The sequence below is a fragment of the Pelophylax lessonae genome (genome assembly GCF_965119305.1).
Source record: "Pelophylax lessonae genome assembly, chromosome: 7".
Lineage (NCBI taxonomy): Eukaryota > Metazoa > Chordata > Amphibia > Anura > Ranidae > Pelophylax > Pelophylax lessonae.
In genome coordinates this window covers 232,447,722-232,458,632 of record NC_138774.1, presented here as the reverse complement: position 1 = coordinate 232,458,632, position 10,911 = coordinate 232,447,722, and positions in this window count along the sequence as shown.

The following is a 10,911-nucleotide window of genomic DNA, read 5'->3' as shown; positions in this document are numbered from 1 at the left end:
CCTTTTTTTTATTTTGACCCCTTCCCTTTCATTTTTTTTTTTTTTTATCTCAGGGAATGTAATTTTTTTTTTTTTTTTTAAATTGGGGTCTATTAGACTCTAGATCTCTTCTCTGCCCTTAAAGCATCTGGTGTGGTCAGATGCTTTCCCAATGGCGCTGTTTATATCTGGCGAAACCAAAGTCATGAAATGCTCGTAGATTCCGGTATCTTAGGCCATAGAGATGATTGATCTCCAATCAGCTCTATGGTCAGCTGACGGAACCACCTGCTGCAGTCTCTGGTTACCATGTGGGACAGGAGAGCCCGGGAAAACCGTGGAAGGCGGCAGGGGGGGGGGACCTCCTACTGCTTGTAAAAGCAGTCTAGCGGCTAGTTAGTGGCTAGGATTACTTTTACATGAAAGCCGACTGCTGGCTGTAAAAACGATACCAAGATGATGCCTAAACCTGCAGGCATCGTCCTGGTACGACCACTCAATGTCCAGCGATGTACCAGTACGTTGCTGGTCCTTGTTGGGTATATATTGTAGGGTTCTTTTTTTTTCATGCAGCCTGTGAAAATAGATAACCTAACAAATTTTTTCCATTCACATCGAGTGTGTGGTATGCCCACCATTAGACCTCCCAGCATCCACCCACTTCTAATGATCATGCAATGTTCTTTTTTTTTTTTTTTTCGTTCAGCCCAGGAGCTGAATGAAAAAAAAGAACATAACCGATTCCTCAATTCACATGGATTGATGTGGGTGAAGAAATCTCTGCCAAGAAATGTGTTAAAAAAATATATGGCGAAGGATAGGGGAGAGCCGCCCTCTGTGTCCACCCCACCCCCTATGCTTAGCCTTATATGCTCTTAGTTTTAACTGTGGTGGTGAAATCACCTCCTGCAGCAGCGCTGCAATCATTGATTAACGTATATGCTGAGAGCAAACGCTGTTGCTGTCAGGATAAACAAATCAGTGCTGCGGCTGATGGACGTACCTGCAAAGCAAACAATGGTTAACAATAAAACACAGTAACAATAAAACATTACAATATATTAGTATACAGTGCAGTAAAACAGTAGAATGGTGGTATCTGCAAAGCAAACTATATGGTAACACAGCAACAATAAAACATTGCATTATAATAGCATACAGTGAAACAGTAGAATAGCGGTATCTGCAAACTATGGTTAACAATGAAAAACAGTAACAATAACAGTATAGCAGTATATTATAAAGTACAGTAAAACAGTAAGAACAGAAAATTAACTCAATAAAACGACAACTGTTTTTGGCTTTTTTTTAACTTTTTTTTCTCTTCACTTTTTTTGTAACTGTAAAAAATCTTTAAACATTCCAGGCTAGGGTCTCTCAAAATGCGAAAGCCATCTAACATCTTTGGAGACCCTGTGTGAGGCCCTGCTCATAAAAGAAAGCAACAAATGGCTCCCATGCGAATAATAGGTTTGTTTTGGGTCGATTTCCGGGCTGAATTTTCTACCCGGTAACCAGAATCCTCACTCCCATTGATTGGGGCATAGAATTATTTCATTGGCCGGCTCCTGGTTGCTTGGTGACTCAACACTATAGGCGGTTGGGGACGCAGTGACGCTACTCCCGATGACGTCTTCATGACAAAACTCGTAGAGCATCACTTCCGCCTTTCTGATACACACTTCCGGATTGTGTGAAACGCATAGCGTTCCGGAAGTCCCACAGCGCGGCCGTTTTCCCGGCTTTTACTCGGTTTTGAATACCCGATGTTTTTCATTTAAATGTGAGTACTTATTTTATTAAACTTGGATGAATTTAAAATACAGTACTGCACTATGAGTTTTTTCTCCACATATATTACCCGGATCACACCTGGGATTTTGAGGTATACAGTACACGATCCCCAGTACTGTTTACATCCATCTGATAGGACCCATGACTGAGGCCACTAATACCTGAGGAACCGCTTGATTACCAGGGAAGGCTATTGGAGCCAAATTTATACAGGCCCATTACCCCTGTAGGGGTACCTACATCTGGTAAGTGCGGTCCTGGGAGAGTGGGGAGCACCTTGACCCACCACACCGGCCACACTTAAGGATCCACTGGAGACGTATAGATAACTGCTGTGAAGTCACACTGCTATTAATTGCACTGAAGCACTTTTTTTCATGCGATTTGGGACTATTATTTATTATCACACACAACCCTGCACTGGAATTTTTAAGTTGTGCGATTTGGACTTTACCTAGTTTTGCCATTATAAGTTACACATCTTTAATGATTCACGTTTTCTCCTTTGCGATATAACCCCATCAATTTTTTGCAATTATTTATCTGTTGTCACTATATTATGGACAACAGATAAATAATTTCTGCCTGCACATCCACTTTTTAGTGTTTTTTCTTAATATATTGAAGCACATTAGCACTTTATATTTGGATTTGTAATTTTATCACCATTCATTGATTTCTAACTTAATCACTCAGTCACCTTAACATATTTGCACATATTTATATCACACCGAAAGTCACTTATTTATGTATTCCTTTTTTAATATATTTATTGTATGTGTGAAGTTTGCATGTGCTCTTCATAATTTAGGATGCATATATTTATCTACCTCATACAAGGCTGATTTGACCTTGGATACAATAAGCCCTAGGATTGTCTTTCTTTTTCTATTGGCACCGCCACCCACCTCCCTGTATTTCCTCTTCATTAATGTACCTCTGTTTGGATATTTTGGCCAATAAATTTATAGGAACTTAGTGTGACTCACAGGTAAAAAAAAAAAAAAGCACCTGGTTGTCAAGAACTTTTTGAACCTATACTGCACTTCTTGGGGGCTGGGCAGAGGGGCTAAACACAGACGCTGGCAGGTGTCGGGGCTGATCCCGCTAACGCTGCATTTTGGGAACACTGTACTAAACTATTGGGGGCTCTAGTATAGTTCTGATCTGATCAAAGATACTGATCCGTTCAGACACTATACTAGTAATGGAGGTGTTTAGTGTGTGTGGCGCTGGCAATCGAAGGGTTAAAATACATTACTAAATATGTGGTGGGCAATCTGACGCTGCCTTGGATTGATGCTAACTGACGTCACCTGTGACACATACAGCGATCAGAAAAAAAGATCTGTACACTATAATAGTGACACTATGACAGGGCAGTGAAGGGGTTAACTGGAGGGGATGAGGTAGTTAAATATTTTTAGGGTATAAATGGCGGGTACTCTAAATCTATATGGGACTGCCACTAACTACTGCTATTTGCTGGCGTCACCAGCGACACTAATACAGTGATCCATAAATTATCTGTATACTATATTTAGTGACAGTGAAAGGGTTAACTGGGGGGTGATCAAGGGGTTAAATATGTGCCTATGTGTACTGGTGTCAGTGTAGTGCTTGTGTACTCACTGTTGATGCTCTCTCCTCTCCCGCTGGAACCGAAAAGGGCTCCAGGAGAGGATATCGCATAATTTCTTGTGCCTGTGTTTACATTACACAGGCACAGGAGGTTTTGCCATTGATCAGAACCAATTACCAGGTCCAGGCCATAAATCATTGGCCTGGACCTGAGTGATCGGTTCTCAGCCGAACCTGATCATTGCGGGGACGGCGGGCACGTGCCCTGCCCCTGCACGAGACCGATGTATAGGTACGTCGGTTCGCGCAGCCGAGCCACCTTGCCGCAGTAATACTAGGTGGTAAAAGCGGGTGGTCAGCAACAGCTTAAAGAAAAATAAAAAGTCAGCAACTACAAATTCTGTAGCTGCTGGCTTTTAAAAATCAAGTACTTGCCAATCCCTGAAGTCCAGCGCAGCCACTTCTACCGCCTGAGGATGCCTAACCACTTAAGGACTGCCCTATAGCAGATTTACTGGTAGAGGGCGGCCCTCCTGTGCAGAATCGTGTGTGTGTATGTATGTGTATATATATATATATATATATATATATATATATATATATATATATATATATATATATAGTATCTCACAAATGTGACTACACCCCTCACATTTTTGTAAATACTTTATTATATCTTTTCATGTGACTACACTGAAGAAATTACACTTTGCTACAGTGTAAAGTATTTGGTGTACAGCTTGTATAACAGTGTAAATTAGCTGTCCCCTTAAAATAACTCAACACACAGCCATTAATGTATAAAACCACTGGCAACAAAAGTGAGTACACCCCTAAGTTAAAATGTCCCAATTGGGCCCAAAGTGTCAATATTTTGTGTGGCCACCATTATTTTCCAGTACTGCCCTAACCCTCTTGGGTATGGAGTTTACCAGAGCTTCACAGGTTGCCAATGGAGTCCTTTCCCACTCCTCCATGTGGACATCACGGAGCTGGTAAATGTTAGAGACCATGTGCTCCTTCACCTTCAGTTTGAGGATGCTCAATAGGGTTTAGGTGTGGAGACATGCTTGGCCACTCCATTGCCTTTACTCTGATTCTTTACCAAGGCAGTGGTTGTCACGGAGGTGTGTTTGTGGTTATTATCATGTTGGAATACTGCCAGTCTCAGAACAGAGGGGGATCATGCTCTGCTTCAGTATGTCACAGTGCATATTGGCATTCATGGTTCCCTCAATGAACTGTAGCTCCCCAGTGCCAGCAGCACTCATGCAGCTCCAGACCATGACACTCCCACTACCATGCTTGACTGTAGGTAAGACACATTTGTCTTTGTACTACTCACCTGGTTGCTGCCACACATGCTTGGCATCATCTGAACCAAATAAGTTTATCTTGGTCTCATCGGACCACAGGACATGATTCCAGTAATTATGTCCTTAGTCTGCTTGTCTTCAGCAAACTGCGGTATTTCTTGTGCATTATCTTTAGAAGAGGCTTCTTTCTGGGATGACAGCCATGCAGACCAATTTGATGCAGTGTGCGGCGTATGGTCTGAGCACTTACAGGCTGACCCCCCACCCCTTCAACCTTTGCAGCAATGCTGGAAGCACTCATACGTCTATTTCCCAAAGACAACCTCTGGATAGGACGCTGAGCACTAGCACTCAACTTCTTTGGTCGCCCTTTGGCGAGGCCTGTTCTGAGTGGAACTTGTCCTGTTTAAACCGCTGTATGGTCTTGGCCACCGTGCTGTAGTTTCAGGGTCTTGGCAATCTTCTTATAGCCTAGGTCATCTTTATGTAGAGCAACAATTCTTTTTTCAGATTCTCAGAGAATTCTTTGCCATGAGGTGCCATGTTTTTATTTCAAGTGACAAGTATGAGAGAGTGAGAGCAATAACACCAAATTTAACACACCTGCTCCCCATTCACACATGAGACCTTGTAAAACTAAGGAGTCACATGTATATGGCATAAACTGTTTGTCTTCCAGATCAGAATATGTTTTCAAGCTTCACGTTAGCTAGTTTTACACTGCATGAAGTTTAATATATGGTTAAAAGCTAAACCTATATCTGGTGTGACTAATAATGTTGCGGACTTGTTATCTTGTTTGCAGTTTTCCAATTTCCGGGAGTTGGTACCAGACGCAGACCCGGTGGGATTCCAATGCCCAGATTTCCTCTGGGGCTTGATCTGGAACTGATCTCTGCCAATTTAAAAAAAAACTCATCAAGAACTTGGGAATACTATCTCCAGGCCTGGTCAAGAATGGTGTATCTTTTGCACTAACAATAAAATTGATGTTACCATTGTTAATTCTTATATGGCCCTGTCATTTGTGTCTTATTTAATGAAGACTGATCTGAGTGTATCCTCTATTCACAGGATTCTTTCCGGGGTGTTTTTTCTTAGATTTTTCTGGCCTTCCAGCCATATCATCATTCTTCCAAGTTCGTCAAATTCTGAAAGGTTTTAAATGTTTTCATCCAGTCAAGGATGGCAGGAGACCCATTTCAGTTGATTTATTAGCTAGCTTAGTATCTTAATTGAAATATGTTTTTCTTCTTTTGAAGTTTGCTTGTTTAGAGCTGCCTTTTCTGTGGCCTTCTTTGGCGCTTTAAGGATTGGTGAGTTTTCTACTCCCATAAGTCTTCCAGCTCGCTTCTACCTTATGACAATGTTTTCAATTGTCATAGTTGTGTTAAAATTCTTATTCGCAAATCAAAAACTGATCAGTCTAGAAAGGGTCGCCATATTATCCTACAAAAATCTCCCTAAAGCGACATCTGCCCTGTTTTCAATGTTTTGAGTTACTTTTCTATTAGACCATCTTTTCTTAGGTCGTTATTCATTCATATTTATCCCCTCTTACAAGATATCCGTTTTCTGCGGTATTCTCATCTTTCCTCAAACATTTAGGGCTTTCTGGCTTCCAATTTTCCTCATGTTCATTTAGAATAGGGGCAGCCATGGTTGCTAGCTCTTCTGGTTTTTCTCCAGAAGAGGTTATGAGATTGGGCCGGTGGGATAGTGTCAGATTCTTTTTCAGGTCCTTCAAAGTTTACCGTCTGGATAGTGCGCCATTCTTATGTTTTTATTGGGCCCAGAAGATGGCAGCTTCCAGGACTTACTCGGAGACCTTAGGTTTGAGTCAAATGCCTTTCAAATATTTTGGCATGGTATTAGGGGTTTAAGGTGGAGAGAGGTTGATAGATGAGCTCATCCGCATACCATGTTTTTGGCCCAGTCCAGATTTGATCATCATTCATGCTGGAGCCAATGATTTGTGTAAAACAAAAAAAAATCCGGGATCCCCATTTGTGAAATTAAAAGAAATATGTTTTCGTTCAAGGTTTTATTTCCTCTCTCGATTATTGTTTTTTCTGAAATGATTCAGATACTACTTTAGTCCCCCCAAGGTAATTTGTTTTACCTAGACAAAATTTGTAGGCGTTTGAACAGAACAATTCACAATTGTTTATCTAGTTTAAATGTTTTTTCTTACTGTCATTTAGATTTAGAACGGATTATTCCGGGTCTTTATCGACCTGACTTAATTCATTTATCTAACATAGGTTTGGATATATTCAATCTGGGTTTACTTGGACTGGACCGCCCTCCCCTCGTTAATATATCCTATGTCACTGTGTTTGTTAGTGGGGTTAGTCATCCAGAGTAGTCTGGATGGACAGCGTTATTGATTTACTGGTTCTTTGAAGGCAAAGAGTATTTAAGTTATGCCGACATTTGAAGTTTAGCGCAATTTCATATATCTTCAAAACTGCTAAAAAATGCTCATAGAAGTGAAAATCAGTCCATCATAGAGATTTCATTAGTGCAGAAAAAACTGATGTGATAGGCAAATCCTTAATAATGACATCAAACACCCAAGTGCTGGAACGACTTGAAGCCATGCAAAGGACATACAAATGGTGTATATACTCCCATCACCACAGGTATCACTGCCTCTCACATCCACAAGGCGACCCTGTAGGGTCTATGCGCATATAAGCATGTACACAGAAAAAGCAATCCTCCTCTCTCTCTCTATTGGTTCCACTGTGTCCGATGCGAGTAGCACTCCACAACATACATGTATGAGGAAACAGTAATGGGAGATCTAAGTGCTCTCTGTTAATGTTGCACACACTTTATTGGTAAAGTAAAAATATTGCACTCACATGGTGGTAAAGTTTTCAAAGCATCTCTCATAGCGGTACTACAAACGATGGAGCGAGGTCGGCGTCTCCCTGCTTCTCTCCTCCTAACTTCCGGGATAGCTGGCGGGTAATGCGGCGTCCCCCCGTGCGCGTTGCGTCCGTGGGCGGGACTTCTTCAGCGGGGACGCGTACGGGGGGGACGCCGCATTACCCACCAGCTATCCCGGAAGTTAGGAGAGAAGCAGGGAGACGCCGACCTCGCTCAATCGTTTGTAGTACCGCTATGAGAGATGCTTTGAAAACTTTACCACCATGTGAGTGCAATATTTTTACTTTACCAATAAAGTGTGTGCAACATTAACAGAGAGCACTTAGATCTCCCATTACTGTTTCCTCATACATGTATGTTGTGGAGTGCTACTCGCATCGGACACAGTGGAACCAATAGAGAGAGAGAGGAGGATTGCTTTTTCTGTGTACATGCTTATATGCGCATAGACCCTGCAGGGTCGCCTTGTGGAGGTGAGAGGCAGTGATACCTGTGGTGATGGGAGTATATACACCATTTGTATGTCCTTTGCATGGCTTCAAGTCGTTCCAGCACTTGGGTGTTTGATGTCATTATTAAGGATTTGCCTATCACATCAGTTCTTTCTGCACTAATGGACTCTCTATGATGGACTGATTTGCACTTATATGAGCATTTTTTAGCAGTTTTGAAGATATATGAAATTGCGCTGCACTGTTTTTTGTCATATTGTTCTGGAAGGAGATATAGATTGCCCTTTAGTGTCCAGCTGCTAGTTTCCCTTCATTTATTATCTTCAGTTCAGAGCTGAATATCCTATTACTTTTGACATTTGAAGTTTAATAGTGTTACGCTATGTTTAACTGGGTTACCCTATAGTAAACACCGTGGAGATATTATGACCATTTAATTAAAATGGTATCTGTCTCATTTATTTTATGGTACTATTATTACTCCTTTGTACTATCCCATTTGTTTATTGTCTGATGAAATCAAGGTTGAACTTTTTGACCATAATTCCAAAAGATATGTTTGGTGGAAAAACAACACTGCACATCACCAAAAGAACACCATACCCACCGTGAAGCATGGTGGTGGCAGCATCATGCTTTAGGGTTGTTTTTCTTCAGCTGGAACAGGGGCCTTAGTAAAGGTAGAGGGAATTATGAACAGTTCCAATTACCAGTTAATATTGGCACAAAACCGTTAGGCTTCTTCTAGAAAGCTGAACATGAAGAGGAACTTCATCTTTCAGCATGACAACGACCCAAAGTATACATCCAAATCATCAAAAGAATGACTTCACCAGAAGAAGGTTCAAGTTTTGGAAGGGCCCAGCAAGAGTCCAGACCTGATGCTGATTGAAAATCTGTTGGGTGATCTGAAGAGGGCTGTGCATAGGAGATGCCTCGCAATCTGACAGATTTGGAGTGTTTGTGCATAGAAGAAGGGGCAAATTTTGGGAAGTCATGATGTGCCATGCTGATAAGACTCATACCCAACAATAGTGCTGTAAAAAAAAATCAAAAGGTGCTTAAATAAAGTATTAGTTTAACGGTGTACACACTTATTCGACCATTTATTTTTACTTCCCTCCACCTAAAAGATTTCAGCTTGTTTTTAAACTGAGTTGTACTGTTTATAGGTCACACTAAAGGCGGAAAAAATGCTGAAATTTATCCTTGTTTAATTTTTTTTCATCACAGAAACCTGACATTCTAACAGGGGTGTGTAGACTTTTTATATCCACTGTGTGTGTGTGTGTGTGTGTGTATATATATATATATATATATATATATATATATATATATATATATAATTCTGCACTTACACCTAGGGGGCGCGCCACTTGAGTAATCGCAGCAGAAGCAGATCTGTGGTTGCTGTGCCATGGATGTCCACCAGCACCCAATGATCATAGGGTAGAGACAGAACAGAGCTCTGCCTATGTAAACAAGGCAGAGTTCCGTTCTTATGGGAGAAGGGATGGATTTTCTTTCCCATTAAAGCAGGGAATAAAATCCATCACTTCCCTTAGTAAAAGCGGTACATACAGTACACAAAAACACTGGCTAGGCAAACAGTTAACCCTTTGATCGCCCTGGATGTTTAACCCCTTCCCAGGCAGTGTCATTAGTACAGTGCATAGTTTTAGCCCTGTAAATCGCTATTCACTACGCTATCCCTATCATTCTGCCACAAACAATATATATATATATATATACCTTGAATGGACAAAAAAATCCGCAAAACAAATGTCCCAATGCAGTCAAAAAAAAAAATTAAACACACACAAACAAAATATATGGATAATTGTATATCTGTCATGCAAAGTGTTTTTGTGCTTAAAGTGTTCCAAAATTTGACTTCATAAGGTGCTCCAGCAGTTCTGTGCTGCCATTTCTGCTTCACAGTGCTGCATGCATTGCTCTGTGCCCAGTGTCACTCACCAGATTTTAACTTTGTGCTTCTCAGCAACAAAAATCTCCCAGGCTTGTGGATGTTCCCCTCCCGGGTCTTTGCAGGATGATACACAGCACCTCTCCTTCACCACTCCACCAGCAATTTCCTCCAGTCCCTTTGCATCAACTCCTCATGCTACATCCACCTTGTCTAATACAATGAAAGCATTCCTCTAATACATCACACTCGTTTAAAGATATAAATAAGCAATAAAACCAGGAAATGTTCCACAGACCGGAAATTATGTCACCGTGTAGTCCCGCCCAATGCATTTTGCCAGTCAATCAGGCATCTTAAGAGGTCCCCACAAAGTGTCAGTTACTGTCCGATTGTCTGCCGCAATATTGCAGTCCCGCTATGAGTGACTGATTGCTGTATATATCCCAAAGTTTGTAAACTTTTGCACAAACCAATATATGCTTATTGGGATTTTTTTTTACCAGAAATATGTTGCAGAATACATATTGGCCTAAATATAAGAAGAAATTAGATTTTTTTTTTTATCAATTTTATTGGATACGTTTCATAGCGGAAAATAAAACATATTTTTTTTTTTCTTTCAAAATTCACTGTCTTTTTGTTTATAGGGGAAAAACAAAAAAAAACACTCATTGGTGATCAATGACCACCAAAAGAAAGCTCTATTTTCCAAAAAAATGCGTTTGAAAAACTGCTGTACAGATATGGTGTGACATAAAAAATTGCAACACCTGCCAATTTATTCTCTAGGGCCTCTGCTTTTAAAAAAACATATTATGTTTGGGGGTTCTATCTAGTTTTCTAGCAAAAAAAAAATATGTATTTTTACATGTCAGATAAAGACCTGGAGCTGAAGTGGGTAAAGTGGTAATCCAACATATAAAGTAAATGGCCTAAGGTTAACATTAATGAAAAAATTAGA